This window comes from Poecilia mexicana, unplaced genomic scaffold (genome assembly GCF_051168715.1).
Source record: "Poecilia mexicana isolate PSO_F unplaced genomic scaffold, ASM5116871v1 scaffold_23, whole genome shotgun sequence".
NCBI lineage: Eukaryota > Metazoa > Chordata > Actinopteri > Cyprinodontiformes > Poeciliidae > Poecilia > Poecilia mexicana.
This window is the reverse complement of record NW_028263392.1, coordinates 6,081,770-6,098,803: the sequence shown is the minus strand read 5'-3', so window position 1 is coordinate 6,098,803 and position 17,034 is coordinate 6,081,770. Positions and strand designations below refer to the sequence as shown.

Genomic DNA, 17,034 nt, shown 5'->3' with positions numbered 1-17,034 from the left:
TGTATCATCGCTGTTGTGTGTGTGTGTGTGTGTATGTATATGGTGTGGTGGGGAGGGAGGGGGGTCTTTTCCCACTTGAAAGAGCACAAAGAAGAAGATTAAGGGGAACATCTAGTTTCCTGTGCTCTGTTCAAGCAAACACAGCGAACTCTTCAGAAACTGATAATGATCTTGTGGGAGATGAATTATGCTGCACCAGTAAATTCCAACAAACTGAAATGCAAGTTAAAACAAACATGATCAACCAAGAGCTGGAAAAAAAAAAAAAACGACACAGGTTGAGTAACGTGCATTCAGTTATCTACAAGAGTAATGCAGAGGCAAAAATATATATATATATATATATATATCAACCAACGTAAGTTTTCAGAACATTTACATTTTTTTGTTGAGTTAAGAACGCACCGGGGAAGTTTTGGAGTTTTACGTCCAGTTCTAATTCAGATTATAGCGACGGAAAAGGCGACAGAAGGAGGGGGAAGTGACAGGACTGAAGAAAATGTTGCTAAAAACTAAAACTGTGGCTGTGGATTGATTTTTCTGTATCGCACAGAGCTGCCTGTTTTCAAAAGAGAGCAGATAACTACAAGGCAGAATGAAGTGCTTTCAACCTCCGTTTGTGGCGAGTCCTCTCTCTCTCTCTCTCTTTCTCTCACAGTGAGATGTCACCTCTGTTCCTATTATAAATAATAATGTTCACTCGCTAGAGAATGGAAAGAAAATATCTTGATTGACAAAACTGGTTGTACAACCACCACAAAATAAAGATCAGCGCATGTCTCTCCTCTCATGACATCCACTGGATTTCTCCTGTTTCCACACTAGTAATTACTTCCCTGCAGAGCCAAAAGGCTGCTCTGTTTGACTTAAAAATGCCTTGGCTTCGATTGCTCAACAGAATGTCAAAGTCAGAAATCAAATTTGTAGCTTCACATGAACAATTAAAATGACATTTAAGAGTGCATGACTCGAGGAATTGTGCTCCCAACAACGTTTTCCAAATGTTCCCGTGCTCACCTGCGCTGCAGCGTCTTTCGCTTCCCAGGTCGTCCTCACTCAGCCCGACTCTCTTCCTGCAGCAGGAGCACAAAAGCAGAGAAAAAAAAAAAGTGAGATATAAAAATTAAAGACGGTGGAACATTCCCTGCCTGTTGTTTCAACTTGCACTGTGAAATATTGAGCTTCGTGATTAATTGGGACGCACAGTACGAGGTTTAGCGGCGTTCTTTTCTCTCAACACACCCCTGGCAGCACAAGTTGGGAACAGGACATTCTTAATGAAACAGTTCTGCTGCTGCTGCTGCTGGACGTAAAACCGGCTCGAATCTATCCACACTTTCTTTTTTTTTTTTTTAAACCATAAGTTTTAGTCGTTTGTTTTAATTACAAATCGAGTTATTACGTTTATTTTCCAGAGCAGAGCCAGTCTGAGATGAATCAAGGTTTACAATATAAAGATTTACCAACACATCTGCTGCTACTGCTGCTGGGAGCGGACATGTCTCCTGAGCGAGTCCACCCCGCTGCCCCATTGACAACCGCTTGTGCAAACACACAACAAGTAAAGACAGGGAACACAGTTGGTTAAAAACTCCTCTTTATAGTCCCACTCTAAACACACACTCCTGAAGTGCTCCTGTTCCTGCTTCAATCCTGCAGGCTCGCAGTTCAAACGCGCCAGACGACGTTGCACAACACATGAAAGACAACCAAGTAGGTGGTTTTCGGTTTGAATATTAGGCCTGGTTTAATTCCCTAAAATTCATCCGTGACCGCGATATGTGCACGATTCTTTGAAGACGAAGATTATGTGCAATTAGGGTTTAGGTCATGCCGTTTCAACATTTCTTCCATTTGCCCTGGCCCGAGTTCAGTTCCTGAGTTATCGGAGAGGATATTTACACTTTATGAGCTTCAGACTGAATTAATCTACATCAAGTTTGATCTGAGAACAATATTACTGTTTTGGGCTGCCAGTAATCTAAGCTCCCAGTCCTTTTCTGCTATAACATTCTAGTAAAACTAAAGTGATCTTTCACTAACATCACATTGCTGGCTTTAAAAAAGCTTGTTGAGTGTCTATTTTTCCTCCTTCCTTACAAACTACTTCTGCTGCAAGTTTGTTAGAAATGTAACCCAAAGAACCGACACTTCTCCCTCCCCTTGCTTTCAGCTCCTTTCATAATGCTCACAAAATGTGTAAACTCTAAAAAAAGCAATGCGTTTTAATTTTCATTAAAAGAAAGAAAACAGATAGAACGACAACAGCTAAAAAGAAAGAAGCTGAAGGATGGATTGCAGAGGGTTAAAGCAATGTAGTGTCCTGGGCTTTTTTTTTTTCTTCTCCCAGCGTTTTTTTTCTCTCTCTCTCCCTCTCTCTCTCTCTCTGATTCACAGTGGAAAGAAAAGGCCTTTTCCTTGTCCTCAGTTGAACTTCACATCAGCTTCCTGTTAGAAAGGCAAGGAGGAAACACCCAGAGTAATATGCAAGTGCACTCGCACACACAAACACACACATGAAGGTACAGAGGAAGGCCTTCACCAGCAGATTCCTCGCTGCCAGAGAAATTAGGTCAAGCACTTAAATGGCCCTGCACTGAGATTTAAAACACCAAGCGCAGTGGAGGAATAAACGTGGACGCAAACGGGGCGCCTGTTGCACTTTAAAAAAAAAAAAAAAGTACGACACACACACACACGCAAGCTGCACTCTTGCGGCTGGCCACATTAATAACACCAAAAACGGTAAAAACCAGAGGCAGGCGTCCACCTGCAGATAAATGTGTCCTCCGTCTGTGTGTGTCTCACAATCTCATGCATTATGTATTTTAAAGAGACTATCCAGTGTGGTTGTTTTGTTCCCCCCCCACAAATAAATGTACACTAACTATAAAAACCCAAGTAGGCATGGAAGGGTGTGCTTCCACTGCGGGGTTTCACAAAACGTAAAGAAAAGTGCAAGATGAAGAAAAGGAAAGCTGCTAAAGCTGCTCCGAGGGTTGGTGACATCACAAGAGGCACAGAAATCAAGCCAGTTACTTGGCACAGCAACTTTAATAGGGGATTTCAATTGAAGACAAGCAAATAAAGAGGAAAGAAACTAACAGGAAAAACATTCTGAGTCAGTTTGATTTTATAGAAAAGTTAGCTAGTAGCTTGAACAGCAGCACCTAGCTACAGTACAAGCTAATACTACATCTATAACTCTAGCAAGGTTTCCCCCAAAAAACTTGCTAAGCCTGGTGGTTGGGGTTCTGGGCACTCATTCATCCAGCGGCCTGTCGTGTTTTTGAGTTAAAAAATGTTTAAAGTTGACAGGAAATTTGAAAATATCACTTGATAATTATGTGTTATTGAAAGATTGGAAGTTTAATACCTGAACACCAACAATAAAGTCTTAAAAATGCAAACATTTTAAAAAGACTTAAATAAATAAGCAACGCTAAGCCTGGTGGGGGCACAAGTAAAGCCTGGTGGCCCGCCAGGCTTATAAAACACAGAGGGAAACACTGCTCTAGCAAGTGATTAATTTGACCTCGCATGCGGCTACAAATCAGATAAAAAGGATATAATGCAGAAGATGTGACCGTGAATAAAGTAAAAAAAAAAAAAGTTCTACTGATAGCACCAATTCTTATTCTGTCCACTTTTTGAATAAGAGTGAACACAGTTTTGCAATATGATATCAGTGATGTAGCAATCAATCAGCATGAGAAATTGGAATAATGTAAAGTAAAGCAGCTGTGAATAAGTTGTTTGCAACCAAATGTTGCTACTGGTGCAAAACTTGAGACGCTTCAGCGCAGCCGGTGTGGGGAGTTCGTCTAAAACCCTGTTTTACAAGACTTTCTAAGAGTCTCGCCATGCAACACTGCAGTATCAGCCAAGCATGTTGAAGGAGAGAAAAAAAAAAAATCCCCGGGCCCCCTGACCTGAAACGCCCTGCAAGAAACAACACACGCCATCGCCATTACAGCCAATCAACTATTCATAGAAAAGCTGTGCTGGGCCTGATCTCAACGTTTAGGGTTTCAATCAATTGCGTGAGATATGAGAGTGCAGTGGTGGGAGTGAGAGGGAGGATGAAGCTGCTGAAAGCTAATGAGTGAAAATTTGGGTGAATCAAAGCAACCCCCCACCCCCCTCCATCACCACCACTCTCCTCCTCCTCTTTCTCCCTCCTCCCCTCCTAAGTCCTTGTCTCTATGTTCCCCCACTGCCACAGCTAGGCCCTGGTGCTACAGGGCAGCAGTGCAAATCAGAAGATAATCGTGCCAATTTTCACTCTACAGCCCTGTGCTTTCTCTGCATCACCGCCACAAAGTGGAGAAATGAGAGCCAGCCCATTGTGTGAGAGCCACCTGTGTTTCTGTTCCATTTTCTCCAAGGCACAATGGCATTTTCCTGTTTATAGCCATAGCTGCGCTTTATAAACACGCCGTATCAGGGGTAGTAATACATCACATAAAAGAGTGTGATAGCTGAAGCTGCGGCCAAGGGGTCATTGTGACCCAGTTCATATTTTGCCTCCTGACAGCTCTGTTCCTCTTTCCAGTTAAAGAGTGAAGGAGGGGGAAAAAACACTGAGAAAGTCATCATGTTTCACACTAAGCACAGATCTTTTCTTGGAAAACTGATAGTATGAGCAGAATCTTAGCCTAACCGGCCAACTGCCCCCCAACCACCACTATCACCACCTAGCTTACACATACACAAAGCAAAAATAAAAAGCCAGATGTGTAGGAGAGGAGCCGAAGGAAGCAGCAACCTTTTGAAATAGCTTGTTAAAGTGAGCAGGTTTAAACTTTTAGACTCGTCCAGAGTTCAGCCAGTGCGAGGGGACGGCCAAAAAGGACCCGGTCTATGCTAATTCTGTTCATTCTCACTTGCAGAATAATATGTTGGCATTGTAAAGTAAACGTCTAGCTGCAGCAGGAAATGCGTGGTTGCATCTGTCATCCCTTGAATGCAAGAGACCACATCGAGTTATTTTAGGAGGATGAGCAACTGTATCAATTAATTATGCATAGCCAAGCAGAATTTTGAACAAAAGTGAACTCTGAATGAACCTGACGTGTTTGAGAGAACGTCCCCACACCTTACAGGGAATTAACACCGACTGTAAAATCATGAGAAATTGTCGTACTTAAAGTAAAATGTTCATTTTATTCTTGAATTAAGGGTAGGAAGCAATAAATAGAGACCCTTTACTGCATTAAAGCTAAACATCAGTTTTCTGTGACATCACTAAAACTCATGCTAGATATAGTTTGCCACATTGTTTATTGTGGATTTTATTGTAAACTTTTTCTTTTAATCAAGATGAAATCTGCCCTGCAAAAAAAAAAAAAAAAAAAAAAAAAAAACAGGAAATCGGCACAACCTTTGATGACATCACAGAAGGCAAAGCGATCGGTTCATTTGAGCTGTTAAACAGCTTTTTAAAAACAAATCCCTCTTCAAAAGTGTTCATTTTTATTTGGCATCATAACACCGGAGCCGCTTTTAGAGCACAAAGGAAATCAGGAAAATCTGCGAACAGTGAAACTAGTAGAAATTCATCAATCGGTGTAGCGGTGACTGATGGGTCGAATACTGAAAAATGAGATTTTTTTTAGGGCTTCTAACTTGAGAATGTCCTCCATTTTTACTCTATTTAAAAAATCCAAATTGCTCAAAAAGAAAATCGGGTCAAGATCGACCAAAAGAAAAAAAAAAAAAAAAAAAAAAGTCAGATCAGTGCATCTCCAAGCTAAACACACGGAAGTGGTTTATACTTGAATGTTTCAGAATATGTACCGAAATGTGTCAAAGGTCACTTCTTTACTGTATTGCTTTCCAATGCCAGTTGACTGACTTTATTCTTCTGCCTCATTTAAATTCATCAAGCTGAACAGAGTCAAAGGAGAACTAACTATTCAAACAAATTAATCAAATGAATAAATTAGATAAATATGAACATAGTAAATATGTGCAGCTTTCTTTAAGGTCTGAAACACAGATTTAAGATTTGCACTGATTATGATTTTTTTTTCCTATAAGCTATAACACACAAAAGAAAAAAACCGAGAAATAATGTTTAAATACATTATTGCCGTTTATAAATCAAAGCATAGTACACTCAAAAAGAGAGTATCAAAGCGGATGCTGTTGGTTTGAAAACAATAGGAATTCTTAGCTTTAATACGTTTAATGAACGGGGCAAAAAAAAATTATTTTATTTTTTACTATTTCACCTGCCAATCACCAATGAACCTCCATAAAAGGAAAATTGGCAAACTCTGATTTCCCATTGGTTAATTTCTATTCAGAATCTATCAAAAAATCTTGAGCCTCATGTGATGTCACTGACCTAAATACACACAGGGCAAATTTATTTCTTTTTCTTTAGCGCCTGCTTGTCAAAACATTGCATCTTGTGAAATTCTGTTATAGAAATCTCTTTATTTTTATTACTCACTTGTGTATTTTTTATTTGCAGTGTACATTTGGTAATGGGTACTAAATAAATAAATAAATAAATAAATAAAACACCACTGGATTGCCTAATTTAAAATGACATTCAGCTACTGTTGGGTTATCTCCTGAATTAATTTTGTGCAAAACTTCTCTGAGGGAAACCACAGTGACACATCGATGAGGGGGCAAAGCCGCAGAGCTGTTTTCTTGTCTTACATAGGCTTTAATCCTGGGCGAACTAATTAAACGCACATTTCATACTGAAATCCTAATTGCCCACTTTGTGATGTTTCCCCGCTGGACTGATGTGATGATCCGCCCGGCCGCCTTATCTGCGTTTGCTTTGAGGGGACAACAAAAGCGGAAAAAAAGGTGGAAGATTATGCGTGTCTGCGCGGAGAAACTAGGACACCAAACGGCGACCTCCTTTTTCGCGTTATTTCCTGACTACATCGACTGTCTATTGTGGGACTGTTTGGACGTCATGCTTAAATTTGCAACAGCAGCTGAAGAAGCGCAGGTTTGTCACGCCGCTGTTAAAACTTCTAGGCTGAAGAACAGCGGATTGTTTCGGCCACAGCAGCGTCAATATCCGCTGACCCAGTCTGGGAGAAATGACATCCGCTGCTGTCGAGTCGAAACACGAACTGTTGCTGTAGTCCGACTAATTTCTAAAAATAAAGCAAATAAATAAAGACAAAAACGGTATTAATACTTACCGTTATGCCTCAAGTTCATGTGTGAAGTTTGTTGGCTGGTCACTTCCTCCTCCGCGGGTTTTTTATTTCCTATTATTTTCCCCCAGCAGAAAAAAACACTACAAAAAATATCCCTAAATGCGGCAATTTTGGCTTGTAAAATGCTGGTAAAGAGGATATATCGACAGGCACTCTCCAAGAGGAGCTTCCCGGGTCTCGAAAGGCTGTAAACCCTGTCTCCCGCGTCTCTCTCCCCGGCTATGTCGCAGAGTTCATCGGGGACACGGAGAAGCTGCCGAGTCCTTCGCCGCCGACGAACACAGATGCGCCGAAGTTCAACTGAGGTGAAGCACTTACACAACCTGCCCCGGTGTCCGAGCAGACACACAACGCTACTCTGAATCTAATTTAATAACTCCAAATGTGTGCGAGAGAGTGGAGAAGACGGCTCATAACGGGGAAATATGTGTAAAAACTAGGCTGCGTAGAGATGATTATCAGAGGCAGCCTCACTCCCCCCTCCTCTCCTGCCCCCTCCGCCGCTCGAAAAAGCACTATTTGCTGTTTTATTGAACTCCCAGGAAGGACTTTAAGGAAAAATGCACTCATTTTTATTCGTAAAAAAGCTAATTATAGCCACTGAAAAATAAATCAGAATTTAAATTATGAAGCACAACAGCATCCTAGAACAAGTTATCACTTATTTGAAGATGGAACAAAGCTGAAGTTCAGTGTTACACCTTTACAACTTTTAACTCAATCATCAGTTATTTTCCAATTACATATTCACTGTTTTTTTTCCTTTTCAAATATTATATTACATGGTTTGAAATATTAACAACATACAATTAAAAAAATGTTTAATATGTTATAATGGCTAGCTAAAAAAAACTGTTAACAGTCGAATTATACAATAAAATTGCTAATGATCTAAATGTGTTCCTCCGCACTCAAATTAGATCCCTTATCAAAAACATTCAAAATGGCAACTTTTATTTCACTATGGCAAAACAACTCTGATTTTATGGATATTCCAACTTGTAATGGCCTATTGTTTCTCCTCTTGTGAGTTAATAAATATCAGTTTCTCTCCCCGACGTCACAAGTACTTTAAAGACAAGTCCGGACGTGCTGCTGTTGCCCAATTAATCTCGCAAATGCTTTATTGATGAAACATCAGAGGAGGGAGTGAAAAACATGGATGTTAAAGGACCACTCCGACATTTACAGAAGTTTTTCTGCATCGGAGCCCCTGTAAAAAAAATTTAAATAAAATAACCGGGTAAAGTATGCTTAATCAGAGCAGCTTTTATTCTGTATGTTGGATGGGTTCCAGATAGTACTGCATTTTATATTTATTTAAAATCAAAGAAAAGGCTTATATACTTCCTCGTTTTTTATAGCTAGACAGCTAATGAAATATCATACAAACCTTTTCCTAAAGATTGTCTGTTTAGTAATGCATTTACAAAATACGTCTGGGCAAACCATAACACTTTAAGTGTTAAGGAAGTTATTAATCTATTTTTAATATATTATTATGCTTCCTAAGGCTGGATAAAAGTTATATTATGATTAATACCCACATTTAAAAAAAATACACATCTTTACAAAGAAATATTGCAATGTGATTTGACTATTTTAAAAAAATGTACTGAACCAATTTTGTTTCAAAAAGAATTAAACTCTTCTGGAATTTTCTGACTTAGTTCTTTACTTACAAAAAAGTTGCATGAAGAACTTTAACATTAAAGAATTGCATTGCTATTTAATGTTAATGAAGCTAAAATGACAACGTATTTTGTAAGCTTTTGTTAGAAGCGTGCACACACACACACACGCACACACACACCCAGACACACACACGTATACTAGCTGAGAAAACCTGCTTTACAAGGTGTGTGCGCGCATGTCTGTGTGTAGTAAAGTTGCATTCAAGTGATATTACAGCTGAACCCAGTGACCGGGCTCTGCAACCTATATCCATAAGCACAGAAATAACCTGCCGGATTAGAGCTTATGTGTGTGAGAGAGTGTGTGGATGTGTGTGTTGTATATGGGCTGACCATGGATGCTATAGCCTACGAGGATTACAGGGTGACACAGGTTCATATTGATCCCCTGTGATGTGACTCAGGACAACAACAAAAAAACAACAAAAAAAACACCATACACACCGTTTTTTTTTTGTTTTTTTTTTTTTAGATTACTTCTGTTTTAATCTGTTACTTTACAATTACCAATAATTTCATGTTATTTTTATGATGATTTTTTTTCTTCTTATTACTCACATAGTAAACTGTGCCTTTGGGTTAAACACGGGAACTTTATTAATGATGTTTATTTTTAAAAGAAAACTTCTATACTAATATGAACATATCTATAGTCTGAATGAATCGTTTTGGATTTACATTTAGAAAATGTCGTATATAATAAACGTGTTTGTAGACATTATGCTAAATTAAAAACTGTAATTTTGGTGAGAACAGAAGTCTCTTTTCATTTATGAGAAGTTCGACTTTTCCCCGCACTTTTGCACTTTATTAGACTTCAGTCTCTTAATTTGACCAAATCTGAAAATGTAACAAAGTGATTAATCCTGTGGACTTTTTGGCACATTTTGTTTGTACTAGTTCCATTTAGGGAGAAAGTATAATAAAGTACTCCCTTTCATTAGAGGTGAAGTTGAACACAGAGCCAATAAAAATCTAAAATACTGCAGTGACTTGATGAATTGGCTAGCTAAGTTAAGGTCATAAAACAAAACATGTAAGTGAAATGACGTACTTAGAACTGATCGTTCTTTTGTGTAACTTTTACATTTTGAGAAGTTAAATTATCCCACATTTGCTAAAAGCAGTTATTTCTCATTTCCTCCCCTGAACAATGTGAACCGGCGACGTGTTCCAGCGTCTGAGGCGAACGGTGCTGATTCTCGTGGAATAGGCCGGCGTTCTCCAGTTTTCATTTTCCAATCACATCCTCTCTGTGCTCAGTCCACGCCACATCTCCAGACAGTATGGATGGCAGCTGAGACAAAGCCCAGCATTCTCCAGCACAGAGGGCCCCCTCTTACTTTTATTTCAGGCCACTGCTCTCAGACACAGACCATTCTGCGCCGAGCACCCAAAGATGGCAGCCAGAAAGGGAAGGAGAAGAGAAAAGGGGACGAGGTAGGCCCGAGGAGGCTGAGGGGGGGACGTGTGGAAAAAAGTGGGCGGAGGCTCTGGCGAGAACCAAAACTCACTGCCATCCTCACTACCTGATGGTTACTCCGGCCTGTTTCCACCCCCTTCCCCTCCACCGTGCTGCAGTGCGGTACCACGCCCCACTTTGTACTGCGAAAAAAAAAGAAAAACTTAAAATCGGACACGCACAAGGACAGCTGAGTCAGTCACTCTGAGTAGATTGCATTCAAACTTCGTTCTGGGTGCAGAAAGTTCTGTTAAACCCCCATAAAGCTCAGTGTGGGTGTTAAACCTGCATGGTAGTTCAGAGCTCGGCCTGGCTTTGTTAGGCCTGACAGTGGCTTTCGTTTGAACTGTTGTTTAAATGCATGGTAAAAAATTTAATTTTGTGAAATGATTTGGAAACCTTTTCCACCTATATAACCTGCACTAATACATCAAATGTGTTAGTAAATGTATTATAAATGGACGTATGTTTAAATTAGTACCTTATTAAACTAACTTAGTATTTGGTCTTCTTGAGGGCACAACTAGCATCTAGTTGAGATGGTGATAATGGAGAATCCCACACATTAGTAGCTGTATAAAAACATATTTGAATGTTCACACAGATGTGTGTGTGAATAGATATACACACATGTGTACACATCCATATGGGTATATAGAGGCAAATGTACGTGTGTGAATGTGTGTGGTGCGTGTGTGAATGTGTGTGTATGTGTTCATATGGGTATTTATAATTGTTTTTGTTGAACAAAGGGGTGAAGGACAATAAGCTACACTTCTTCTCACTCCTTTTTTAATGTCAGCTATTTTTATTTTTTATTTTTTGGCTATGCTTCCTTAAGTCTTATTTGATATTGTGAAATGTATGCTGTACTGTAATAAGTGCGAACTAAATATTTACATATTCAAAGTGAATCAATTTGAAATGTAGTGAATCTGATGTTGATTTACAACCCTTCATTTCATCTCGAGGAACTGATTGTACAAAGGTATCAGTCAGGAGATGGGTACAAAAAAGTTCTGTACGTACCATGAAACAGTGACTGCAGCCATCTGTTATTGAAGGAAGTATAGAACAATAGGGACATTATAAAAACTGGACTTTTCTCCAAAACAGGTTAAAAGTCGAGACAGCAACTGTACAGTGGGGCGACCAAGAGGCACCAAAGAAGCTGCAGGAATTACTGCTGGTCTTTATGTTGCAGCAATCTCCTGCGATGTCAATATGTCTAGGCTGAGGAGCAGGATTACAAAACACATATAAGTCTCCCAAAACCCAGTGGAAGGTTGTTGAACATCTGGGCCATAGTGTCTGCGGGTAAGTTTTCCACAAACAACCACTGGGAATCATGGAAAGAACACCATTCCCACTAAAATACGGTGGTGGGAGCATCAGACGGAATACAGGATTTTGTCACAGCAGACGAAGAGTTAGGAATTGTTCCAAATATCAGTTTCGGTTGAAAACCTTTAGGCGTCGGATAAAAACAAGCTAGAAATTAATGACACTGCATAAAGTAATTAATTTCATAAAAATAATAGAATGACTTAGTAATAGAAAAATAAGACAAAGTTCAGTATTTAGATATGTGGTCTTCGCTTAAGGGGACTCAAAACAAGAGATGTGCTTACAATCAGACAGATCTGGAGAACCTTTGCCAAGGATATGTCAAAAAGTCAATATCTGAAATCCTCCTACCTGTTATGCTTTCCTCCTTCACACAGATGTGATATTTTTAAACTAAACAGTACAAGATTAATATTAAAAGGTTATGGAACAATTTACTATGATCTCATTTTGTTTCATTGCCTTTAACAGGGTTGCCCGAGACTACTGAGAGCTTGATCGGTGCATGTCAGAATTAATTCATGTATGCACTCACGACTGTTAATAAAACCTTTCCAAGAGGACCCACGGTTGGATGAGCATGCATGTTTTCACAGCAACGCTCTGTTTGAGGAACGATAACAGCTTTTCCCTGAACCTTCTCGGAAACAAAAAAAAGAAGGACCTCCGAAGGTCAGCTAGGGCGACCGAACCTCCCAGAGGTCTAACATCCATCAGAAGCGTGAGAAACCGTGCCCACGTCGCTGTCTGAAAGCGAAGCTGCGGCGGCGCTATCGCCTTATTATCAGCAGAGACATAGTTGGGCAGTGCGTGTTGTGGCTCGGTTGCCACAGGTAACAGGTCAATGATTACAGAGAGGGGTGACCGAGGGTGTCCTCAAGCTGGGGTCAGAGGGATAACAGCAGGCCCATGGCTGCAGCTGCCAACTCCTGGGCTGTGCTCTCATTAGAGTCATATCTGCTTCATACCCGTTCCCTGGCGGATGTAGATTTGAAGTAATCTTTTACTTTATCAAACTACAGGAAATAATACAAACTTCTTTTAGTAGCTCTGACTGTGAAGGAAGCAAAAGATTAAGGGTATGGTAAGAAGGCCCTGCAACCTCAAGACAATACAGATATCTTGTGCCGCTATGTTTCTGAGTTACACGAGACAAAGAGGTGAGACAACAACAGAGTAAATACCAAGGTGAAAGCAATCTGGTTGTCAAGCTAACTCAAATGGGCTGGTTGCATTCTGAATGCAGGCTTGCAGAGATACATACATTAAAAACTCGCAATCAGAAGCACTTATTTGGATAAAAGCACCAAAATTTCATTCTAGTCACGTTTGCCTTAGTGTAACCCAAGGATAACCTATATCTACAGGTAAGCTGGTTGTGTGTTTAATAAGTTGAGTACTCATCAATAGGACAGCTATTTTTAGGTGATATATGGGATCAGTCCACTACTACTTTTTAACTTCTGTTTAAAGAAACCTATCTTGACTCAGTAACAGCTTTTGTTGCCCTGTGTTTGACTTTGCTGCATATGTAACCATCGATGCGCTCGTTGCTCAGCCTCCTGAAGAGGCTGTGGGTACGTTTTTTGCAGTGTCGTTAAAACCATCTATTACTTTAACTGAATTTGTGCCCAACATCCTCCATAAAACAAGCATCTAATTCAAAGTTCTCATTCTTCTTTGCAAAGACAACTGACCTGGAACGACTCCTGTTTGGCGGGTTAAGTTGCTTTAGAAAAATCTTGTCCTCTTTTTTTTGTTTTAAAGGTTTTGTTGGCTCTAGTCGCCTTAATTTGAAAGTAGTTTGACAGGAAAGAGGGTTATGAGAGAGGGGGAAGACATGCGGCAAATGTCGCCAGGCAAGGAATTGAAGCTGCGACCACCAGCATTAGGACTAAGGCTTCAATACATGGGTTGTGCTTTGCCCCTGCGCCACCACAACACCCTGCCACCATGTCCTTAACATGGTGGCGGTTTTTGATACGGGGAGTTGCTCAGGGCGGCATCTGAAATGGGTCGGCTACACAAGGACCACTTAAAGAAACTATATAACTCTGATCTTTCCCTTTTCTCACTCTCCACCAGTCTGAATGGTTACAAACAGCCATTGTCAATGCAGTCCAGGAGAACAATTGAGTTCCTATGCTGTGTCTGACCAGGAACAGGAGGTAAACTTCTACACTGACCACTCCAAGTAAATTATGCCTTCAACAGGCAGTACATTTGCATTTTAGAATAGATTGTGTGACTAAATCAACATGCTCAGATTTACTCAGGAAAAAACAGTGATACTTTGACATCCAGTTCAAGCACACACACAGCTAAGGAGGACTTCATAAAACAGGTCACACTTTATAAGTCACATTGTCGTCCTGTTCCATCTTTCACTCCCTTGTCTCTCGGAGATCGAGGCCCCACCCGCCGCCTGTTCTCCCGCGCTCCGCTTGCTCCTCCCTCCTGCCCTATCCCCTTTCTACATGACATCATCTGCACATCTGTCGTCCCAACAGGGTGCTGGTGACACAGACAGGCCACAAAAATCAGAGGAGCTCTCGCTCTCCTCTTTTGTCACCGTCCCCCTTTCGCCTTCCTATCTCCCTCCGCCTTCGCAGCATTGTGTCCTGCAAATAATATAGCTGCGTGCTGCATTTCATCTGCCTGCTTCCTCCAATGTGGCGCGCACGATCCAAGCGAGGCAGGAAACGGCCATTAAACTAAATGATGCATGGGCCTGACTCCAGGCCTTGACCCGTGTGATTGTGAGCAAACTCAATCAGCGAGGTCAGCTTTAACGCGAGGTGACTCCTACAGAAAAAAAAAGGACGTTTTTGCTTCACTTTCTCTGATTCGGGCTAATAGATCCTGTTAAAACCAGTTAAGAGATTTGTGGTTGTATCAGTTAACGTGTGTGTGTGTGTGTGTGTGTGTGTGTGTGTGTGCGTGTGTGTGTGTGTGTGTGTGTGTGTGTGTGTGTGTGTGTGTGTGTGCGAGGGTTACAGTGACAGAGAGCGAAGGGGCGGGGGTGGGAGTTTTGGTGTGCTTCGACAGAGTGGACCAGCCCATTAAGGCCCCGGGTATTTTCAAGGGGGAATAGAAACTTGGAGAAGTGCAACACATGTTTGATTCCCAAAGCCCCAAGCACAGTAATTCCTCACATATGAATTACTCACAGATCAAAACCCAAGTTGTACCGGATCACACCAGCTGCTGTGGATTTACAATTCTGCTGATGTACGTGAACAAAGGCAGATAATCCTATAATTAGATAAACGGGGAACTTTTGGGGGATTCTTTTCGCCAAATAATGTAACATTTTGCAAAAACAAAAAAATGCATGCCAAATAGAACATAAAGGATAAATAAATTAGACTTAATGGTCTCGGGTCTGTGTCTGAAACAAAACGAAGCAAAGTACGCAAGTGAGGATGCAGTCGATTGGGAACGGAAACCAGGAGAACCGCTCCCTTTCACTCTAAACCAACAAAATCTGCTTCAGGGAATAAGTGAGATTTTTTTTTTTTTTTTTTTTGAAACGTGTGCTGCAAATAAATCCAAAATGAAGCTTTGTAAAGAGCAACAATGGTATACATTATGAGCATTCTTCACTGTGTTGCTATAAAGACTAAATGTATGTGGAGACAAACAAATGTGACGGTTAACTTTTGAAATTTCGACGGTAGGAACCAAAATGGTGGAACTATTGAGAGCTGGTGGGGGCGATCGGTGGGCTGTACAGGTTTGCATCCAGTCAAACGTTGGAGTAAAGAGCCCCCTTCAGGATGTCAGAGGTATTGCCCTTCTAAACGACAAAAAGGTATACTTAATCCTTGACCTTTTTTCACATTTTATCAGCTTACTACCATAGGGTCAAGCAATATTTTGACTGAGATTTGATGTAGCAGACCAACACAATGATGTGAAGAACTGAGAGGTCCTTTTTAAAAATATTCTACAAATAAAAACATCTGAATAAAGCACAGAATGTATTTTAGTGAGCTGCAATTTTGCAACGTTTGCTAGCATACCTAGCAACATATCTATGTTTGCTAGGTATGTCTCTACCAGCTTTGCACATTTTTAAAATTCTTCCACATTAGTGGAGATCACATGGAGAGCATCTATGAATATCTGACTGGTACATTCCATAACATGCTTTTATACAAACTGTAGCTCTGGCTGTATTTTTGTTTTTATATTTGTTGTCTTCATGGACGGTGAACTTTCACCCCAGTCTCAAGTCTTCTGCAGCTCTAACAGGTTTTCTTCCAGGATTATCTCTTGCTCAATTAATAATGAGAGCATACTTCCCAAATGTGAACTCTTATGTACAAACCAGGTGACGTCTGAAAACGATTGATTGGTTATCATTTACTTTTTATCAGAGTAAAAAGAGAGCTGAAAATTAAAATCCCAATAAATGTAATTTGAGTTTGAAGTCTCAATAATTTTCCAACGAATGTTGCAGAAAATCTTAGTTCAACTTCTTCAGTTGTAAAATAAGCAGTTATCACTTATTGCAGAAAAAAATTAACAACTATAAATAATCAACTTAAACGATGGAAAACTGTTCAAGACGCAACAGCACTTGCCATTTTGGTAACGTGCTACGGCAAAAAAAATTTAAAAAATCACCGACGCTCTATATTGGTGCTTTGTCTCCCTCTGCAGGTACAACTGAGTAACAACAGCTAAACTTCTGACAAAACCATAAGATATGTAGAGAAAATAAGGAGCTGAGTGAGAACTTTCAGATTTTGTCGAAAGGTTTAGCAGAATAACTAATAGTGAGAGACAGAAAAGGAAATCTAAGATGGGGTTTTTTGTGTTTTTTTTAGATTCAGCATTTTCAACACTACACACAATAGTATTTATTCATCTGCTTAGTCTTTGATTTATTTTTTCTCTCTTTTTTGGCTATGATTTGTTCCAATTTGGACACAAACATGTGCAACCACTCTGACTTTGCATGTCAACACAAAAACATAAATCCTACTCGCATAAAACAACTCATCTCCGAGGACATTTATGTGCCTCGTAACGTCGCTAAAAAATATAGCTCTGCTTTCTTCTGATCTCGAGGACGGGGATGGGGGGCTTCGAGATGCTCTCTGTGGTAATCGCTCAAGAGCAGGATGCTCGTTCTTCAACGTGGAAGCAATTTCCCTCCGTCAGCTCCGTCTGGTTTCCCTGAAATTCGCAACAACTGTAAATTACATTTGATTAAAAAGCGGCGTGTTTTGATTTACTGGCTCGCCTCCGGCTGTAGGGGGGGGGGGACTGAAGGGGGGGTGTTCTGTGTTTTATCTGTGAAATCGTACATCCCTGCTGTGAGCAG

General features: G+C 40.4%; 1 long non-coding RNA gene across 1 annotated transcript in view; it reads right to left on the bottom strand.

The window, feature by feature from the left end:
- LOC106916624 (uncharacterized) overlaps positions 1 to 7,671 on the bottom strand; it is a 33,907-nt gene extending 26,236 nt beyond the window's left edge. The window contains exons 1-2 of the long non-coding RNA XR_001418025.2: positions 7,179 to 7,671; positions 1,018 to 1,073 (exon numbers count right to left, since the gene is read on the bottom strand). This is a non-coding gene — a long non-coding RNA (uncharacterized LOC106916624). The remainder of the gene's footprint in view (positions 1 to 1,017; positions 1,074 to 7,178) is intronic.
- Positions 7,672 to 17,034: the final 9,363 nt, after the last annotated feature.